This window comes from Tursiops truncatus, chromosome 4 (genome assembly GCF_011762595.2).
Source record: "Tursiops truncatus isolate mTurTru1 chromosome 4, mTurTru1.mat.Y, whole genome shotgun sequence".
In the NCBI taxonomy this organism is placed as follows: domain Eukaryota; kingdom Metazoa; phylum Chordata; class Mammalia; order Artiodactyla; family Delphinidae; genus Tursiops; species Tursiops truncatus.
Window position 1 is genome coordinate 133,402,618 of NC_047037.1, and position 7,758 is coordinate 133,410,375.

General features: G+C 47.9%; 1 long non-coding RNA gene across 1 annotated transcript; it reads right to left on the reverse strand.

Annotated features, from left to right (window-relative positions):
• Positions 1-5,782: 5,782 nt before the first annotated feature.
• On the reverse strand, positions 5,783-7,427 carry LOC141278501 (uncharacterized). The gene is made up of 3 exons (XR_012331264.1): positions 7,112-7,427; positions 6,662-6,802; positions 5,783-5,821 (listed from the first exon to the last, which is right to left on the reverse strand). It is a non-coding gene; the product is annotated as an uncharacterized lncRNA (long non-coding RNA).
• Positions 7,428-7,758: the final 331 nt, after the last annotated feature.

Genomic DNA, 7,758 nt, shown 5'->3' on the forward strand with positions numbered 1-7,758 from the left:
ATACTGTTCTTCAAATGCCACTTACCCAACCAATAACATAAAACCTAGGAATTTACAAATTTTAAAATTTCCTGATATTTAAACTTGAGTACAAACTTCTTTTTTCAAATTTTCCTAATCACCAATAAAAATCACAAGCCTACTGTACTGGATTCTTTTACATGCTTCAAAAAATTTGAATATTATCACAATGATAATGAAACTTTGTTACAATTACACTTAAAACAATGATACATGTACTAGAATCATGGACCTAATTTGTTTACTTTATTATCTTTCTACTTATATTTCCTTTAATCCATTACTGAGGTTACAGTGACTATACAAGATAGTAATTTCTATACTTTCCCAGGGTTATAATAATTTATCAGACCCAAAGTCAAAGTATCACCTCAGCCTAGTCAAGGTAGCAGGTTCTAGGTTTTATATCAATTGACTCTTGTTGGGTTATAAGATGTGGTTAAACATCGAAGGACATTCAATTCTGAACTTCCAAATTGGGTTCCTTTTATAATTGAATTTTGATTGCTATGTTTGGGGAATGCCTTCTCTTTGCCCTGCTATGTTCTCTCTTCACCTTCCTCCACCCTGATCTCTGCCTTGGGGGCCTGACCTATATGGCACATGGATGGGATCATGGAGCCTGCCTTCTGGTTGGGTTTGGTGCTATAGCAGGGAGCCCAACCTGAGACCAGAGGCAGGGAGTAGGTTGGCACCATGGTCTGACTCCCCTGGCCCCTCCTTGTAAAATGGCCTTGGCTGGCTCTGTTCCTCACAACTCCTCTCAAGATGGCCCTCTCCACATGACCCTCACATTGCATATTCTGGGGACCTCTCCTTTCCCCATCCAGCAGGTGGATGGAGGGGCCATGCACGAGAGCACCAATGTTGCTAACCTGGGATTTCTGCACCACCCCTTGCGGTTATGCTCAGCTGCCCACACCTTTGTAATTACCCCTATGTCCCCACCTTGAATGCTTCCGTTTTGCCATGACACTTGTTTTTTTATTGGGGTCCTATCTGTGGCCTTGGTAGAGGCAGATATGTACTCAGATGCTCTGATGCCCGAGGGGGTAATCTGCCTGGTTAGCCAAAGGCAGGGAAAAGAGGGGGTCTCAGGGGAAGTGTGCTAACTCTGCAACAAGAGTTTGGTCCAGTTTGGTCAATACGGCCCAGACGGCTGACCTCAGGAACTGGCCTGCCGTGGACACCTCCTGCAGTGAGGGGACGAGGGATCTCCCAGCAAGCGGGAAGCCATCCAAGATGATAAACTTGGTTCAGGGACCAGAATGATCTTCAAGGTGGGAATTCTACCTTCGAGGATCATCACGGACCACCAGCAACAAAAACATTCATGAAACACATTGTCATAGGAAATCTTTAAACGAACCCCAGGCTGTTGCTGCAGCTGAGTGCTCAGCAGAGCCTAGCTCTTCCTTTATTAAATTGGCATCATTACTATCATTGCTTGACTTCAGATGTGCTCCCTCAGGCGAGCCGGTGATTTGTGAGGTCCCATCTGCATGGACAAACTGGAGAGCTAAGGCAATTACGCGGATAATTCAAGCAAGAGCCTGGCTTTACTTAAGCTCTATAATCACCTGAAGAGCCTGTTTTTCAGAGCGTCTCCAATGGCACATTCAGACAAAAACAATTTTGTTTTCTGGATGATTGCCTCACTCTTTTGGCCGTGTGACTTCAGCCCCAGTGGAAAAGTGATATTCATCATGCTCTGGTCCTGGAGCCTGTGGAATCAATAAAGATGTCGCGACTGAGACCGGTAACAGCTCCAAATGTGCATAGCCAAAAAAAAAAAAAAAAAAAAGAAAGAAAAGAAAAAGAAACAGAGCTGTTCGTGCTCCCTTTGCACAGCTCCCTTCTCGCCCTGCTCCCCACCTCGTGGCCAGGATTCATGCAAGGCCTAACAAGATGGCTGGGGCCTGGGCCCTGCCTCTCCCTCATTACTTTTCTGGGTTGTGGTCACCCTGCAGAGGTGAATCATCCATGGAGCTCATTTAAGTGGTACAGGAGCATCCTCTGCTCACATCTGACTAAGCCAGTGTTAGCGAGGCGACTGGCCACTTTGTGGCAACCAGCTTGCTGGCTCTTGCTGGGCCATGAGCATGGTCAGGACACATGGGAAGCTGCCTTGGTGATATGATTTGGAGGTTGCAAAGACCCTTGGCCTTCAAGGGTGTCTGAAATTCTACTGTTCGAGATGCATTTCTTTATCTCTCCAAGTGTTGTCTACCTCTAAGAGCCTCCTACTGAAATATTACCTCTAAGAGAAGGGGTAGTTCCTTAGACCACAGGAGCACAAATAAGAAGAGCTAATGCTTATTCAGTGCTACTTCATCCTTACAACGCTCACAGGAGAGAGGTACTGCTATCCTGCCCATTTTACAGATGTGAGGTCCAGGGCACAGAAAGGTTCAGTAAACTGCCCTAAACCGCACAGCCAACAACCTGGGCAGTCCACTTGGAGACTGTGACAGAACTGCTCCTCTCTTCTTCCTCTTGGGGACAAAGTTGGGTCTCTCTCCAATGGTGGCAACTCAGCAGGGGAAGTGGCTGCAGCATAGCTGGCTTTGATGGGGGAGGAAATGAGGACGACGCAGAATCCAGGATGGAGATTGAGGGGTCGGGGCCTCAGGTGTGAATGTCAAGGTCTTCTTGAGACAGCTTGGAAGATCTCTGGAAGAGGACAGGCCCCTCCAGTCTAAGGTTGCCCTGGGTGGGCCAGGGTGTGGGTGCCCTAGGGCCCCACGGTTGAGTGAACATAGACAGCAAGAGGGAAGCAGATACAGACATGAGGCAGGATATACTCAGTGGAGCCTGATTCCTCACCATCATGTTCTGGCTCTGCTACTTTTTAAAAGGGACACCCTGGGAAAGAAAGTTTATCCTCTCTGGGACTCAGTTTCCTCACCTGTGAAATGGGAATGAGGATGGCAACTGTACATAACCTGTGGGGTTGTTGCGCAGACAGAATAGCTGAGTGATGGCCTGACCCAAGGTGGGTATTCAGTGGCACTCGTCAGTGCGGTGGGGCAGTGCAGAGTGGCTTGGGTTGGGGGGTCTCTGATAGATGTGGGAAGATGCTGAGGAGGGGCTTTCTTAGACTGGGGGAAAGTTGGGGAAGACTTGGAGGAGATGGAGATGAGCCAGGTGGGCTGGCACATTTGGGGTGGAGGAAGTCGTGGATAACAGAGGGGAAGGAGGTGACACCTCCAGCAAGCCAGTGATTGACCTCCAGGTGCCTCTGGACTGCCTGGAGATTCGCTGTGTGCTTCTGCAATTTCCCCAAGAGGCCAGGTGTCTCAGCCAGGCCAGGTCACTCGTTCTCCTGCTCATAGCCTTGTGCTTCTTCTGCCTCCCTCCCAGTGGGGATGGGAGTTTGCCCAGGGGCTCCATCTTGGGCCTTGGGAGTGAGAGTTTCGTTTGGTGGAGAGGTGGGCTGGCAATCAGACTTCAGACATGCTGGAGTGAGCAAGTGGCTACAAGATGCGGTGGTGGGCAAAAACCTTGTGACGAAGAATCTTGGTGAAGAAGATGTGGTGCATTATCACAATGGAATATTATTCAGCCATGAAAAGGGGGGGAAATTCTGCCATTTGAGGCAACACAGATGGACATTGAGGGCATTCTGCTGAGTGAGGTAAGTCAGACAGAGAAAGATAGATACTCTATGGTCTCACTTATGTGTGGGATCTAAAAAAGCCAAAATCATAAACACAGAGCAGAATGTGGTTACCAGGAGCTGGTGGGCAAGGAATTGACTGGGGAGATATTACTTAAGTGTACAAACTTGCAACCAATAGTTAAATAAGTCCTAGAGATCTAAGGCACAGCACAGAGATGATAGTCAACTATACTGTATTATAAAGTTCACAGTTGCTAAGAGTCTAGATCCTCATCGTTCCCACCAGAAAAAAGAAATGCTAATTTTGTGATAAGACACAGATGTGAGGTAACACTACTGTGGTCATAATATTATAATACATAAATGTATCAAATCAACATCATGCACTTTAGGCTAACACAATATTATATGTCAATTATATCTCAATACAATTCTTAACATTTAATTTAATTTAATTTAAGAAAAAGGAATTTTGGCCATGAGAGATGGTCAGCTAGGGAAGAGAATGAGCTCAGGAGAAGATGATTTTGTAACGTCAGGAAGGAGCCTGTGGGTGGGAGGGAGAAGCCGAGAAGGCTGTGAGAGGAAGGTCCTCTGAGGTGAGGGCAGACACTGCACAAGAGTTTAGTAGAAAACTGTTGGCCCTGGGGAGAGTGGGCGTGCTGCTCTCCTGAGGCCAGGTGGAAGGAAAAGATGACAGACCTGGAGGAAAGTCGTTATCAGGGACCGCGAACGGTAGCTGTGTAAATGAAGACAATTCACTTTTCATGACCAGAAAATCCTGGGGTCAAGTTATCAGCCAGGAATGAGAGAATATTAAAAGTTGAAGAACACTGATTTAATGTAAAGCTGTACATTTGTCTCCGGTGTCATGGTTCACTGAGTGTTGTTGTACATCATCTCATTTAAATAGAGAGGACAAATCTGAAATAGCTGCTGGGGTGAGCCAACTTTGCAGGGCCTGAGTGTTTATAGAAAATTATGTCCAAAAGGAGAAACTCAGGCAGAGAATCTGGGGCCATCAGAAACTGAGGGTTAAGAGGGTCCTTTCATTTAGAGATATTAAGGCAAAGAAGTGGTGTGTGGCCATGATCTGAGCCAGTGCTGGTGGGGAGAACTTTTAGGGAGATTCTAATTAATCAGATTAGAGGTTAAAATTCAGAGGTGGTCAAAGTCCAGTATTTTCAAGGACAAGCAAACTAAATGTACCTCAGTGTCCAGGACTGTTAGTGAAGGATGTAACCCATCATTACCTGTGGTCACAGTGTCCCCGGAAATCCTACTACACAAAAAAGGCTCAGTGTTCAGGCCTCAGTTCTCCCGTGTGTCACATGGCACAGATATGCGAGTCTTATAGAATCACCAATCCTTTAAAAAGATGATCTCTTTGGGGGAAAGAAAACAGATTATATCAGAGCAAAATCATGCCTGACCAATTTATTAGAGTTTGACATGAAGGTGAGTAGCCTTGTGGATATAATTTATATAGACTTTCAACAAAGCTTTGTCTTGTCAAAGGCTACTATGTGATACTGACCTTCTGTGAAATAGGTGAGTATGTAAAGTTATGAAGAGGGATCAGTTTAGGGAATAAATGTTCCCCCTGGAGTTGGGTAGCCTGGTGGCCCAGAGAGGGCGAAATCTCCAGGGCTGCCAAAAACGTTAAATTCTTTGGTGCTAAATCATCAAATCAATGGATAGAGATTCTAGGTACATTTGTAGGGCCCACCCATAAGCAACACATACACATTGATTGATCTCTAATAATAGTAACAACAATCTTAACTTTCACAATTATTTAGCACACGCCTGCTCTACGTTAGACCCTGCTCCAGGTGCCTTGTCATTTGTGATCCTAACCCTTACAAGAGCCCCGCAAGGTAGAAACAAATATTCCTAATCTACAGATGAGGAACAGAAGCTTAGAGAGATCTCCCAGGACTTTTGTTCTTTGGCCAGCGCATTAAATTGCTAGGGCTGCATACAAAATACTACAGACCAGGTGGCTTAAACATCAGAAATTTATTGTCTCACAACTCTGGAGGCTGGAAGTCCAAGATCAAGGTGTCAGCAGGTTTGGTTTCTTCTGAGACCTCTCTCCTTGGCTTGTAGATGGCCGCCTTCTGGCTGCGTCCTTGCGTGGCCTTTCCTCTGTTTGTGTCTGTGTCCTAATCTCGTCTTATAAGGACACCAGTCAGATAGGATTAGGACCCACCCTAAAGATGGCTCACCTCATTTTAACTTAACCACTTCTTGAAGGCCCCATCTCCAAGTACAGTCACATTCAGAGGTATTGGGGGTTAGGGCATCAACATGTGATTTGGAGGGGAAATGCAGTTCAGTCCATAGCCGACAGCAAGCAGAGTGAACTAGGGGAAAATGGGATTAGCATGGCCATGGGACTCTAGTTAGAGCCCCTCTTGGAAGCAGGGAAGGTGTATTTCCCCTGGGGTAGTTGGGGAGCATGGGGGCAGTAAAGGAATTCCACAGTAAGCTTCCGTAATAGGCTATGAGGGGAAAGCACCTCTCTCTCCCCTCTTCCTACACACCCTCGTTTCCATCCCCCAATATTGTCTTTCCTCTAGGTCAAAAGTACTGAGTTGCTCTATACGTTTCCTTCACCCTAGGGTCTAAAATACAGAGTTATAATGGGAGACTGGGTCACCCCCAAGCCCAGCTCAGGGCCAAGTCAGAGCCCTGGAAAGTTGCCCCAAACCCAGCCTTATTCCATAGCACACAGCTGAGATGAAGTGTGTGGAATGGGGCTGAGGTTACTGGAATTCTCTTCCAGGCTGACTTCCATGCAAAAGCCTGCATTTTCTCTGCATTCAATTTGTAGCAAAGTAAACAATTTGTAGCAAGTAAACAGGGTGCCTATGTGGACCAGGCTTCAAAGAGGCCTTTTGTTCTAAAAGATATTTTCAAATTCTTCATTAGTTATAAAAGCTATTTTAAAGCTCTTTCCCAGACACCCAAATACCTCTCATATGAAGACGAAGAAAGAAGAAACAAACTCACAAAACTTTTGAATAAGAAGGAATGGTCATTTGTAGCCCCGACTTCTAGTTGGTCAAGGAGGCAGGATTTACAGGGCCCTTTTGGTGTCCAGTCCTGTATGAGGCTCAGAGAGAGATGAAGACAAGGAAGATGAGCCTCCCGCTGTGAGGGAAAAGGGGGTGACGATGATGAGCGATTGGAAACTGGCTGCAGAGGACCGTAGAACCCTCCCAAGTTTGCAGCCCTGCTTGGGAGGAATCTGAAGGACGCAGGGCTGCACAGCTCCAGGGGGCACCCTTCACCCTGGCAAAGCTCAGCTATTTGTCTCAACTGCACGTGAGGGGTACCCCTGCAGGGGCGCAAAACCAAGGTACACCTGGGCCAGGCGCCAGGCAACATGTAGCCGCGGAGGCGGGCTGCGGGGAGGGGGAAGCAGGGCTGGGCGGGGGGATGCCTCGGGGAGGCTACTACCGAGTCCTCAATATGGCATCAAAATGCTTCGCCCTCCACCGCCGGGGCACCTCGAGAGTGGCAGCTCGTGTCGGGTCCCCCAGGGCCCAGCAGGACACCCCCTCCCGCCCGCGCATCAGTCTTCCCAGAGGCTGCAGCAGGCTCTTCTGTGGAGGGGGCGGAACAGCTCTCAGGCTCTAAGAAGCAGGCTGCCCACGGAGGAATCACCACCTCTTCACAAACGCTCCCGAGAGGCTCCCGCAGCCCTGCTGCCCGCGGGCTGGTCACGATGGAAGGCACATCAGAGTCCCCTAGGTCGCACCAACCCCTCCTCACACAGACGAGGACGCTGAGACCCAGCGAAGGACGCCAACGCACAAGGCGCCGTGTGACGTGAAGTGGGATTCCTCAGTTTCCACAGTGAGAACTGTTACCCTTTACATGATGGCATTTACTCCCATTATGACGTCAATACACTCATCTTGAATACTCGACCTGTGATCAGGGCAAGAACAGTTGCATCAGATCCTTTCCTAGGAGCAGATTTGGGCGGGGGAGGAGGGAAGACCCTAAGCTGTCCTTGGTGGTGGTGGGGAGGGGGCTGGGGACGGGCAGGAAGGTGGGCAAGAAGCAGTGAGAAAGCAGAGAGGGGCAAGTCTGCACGCTAC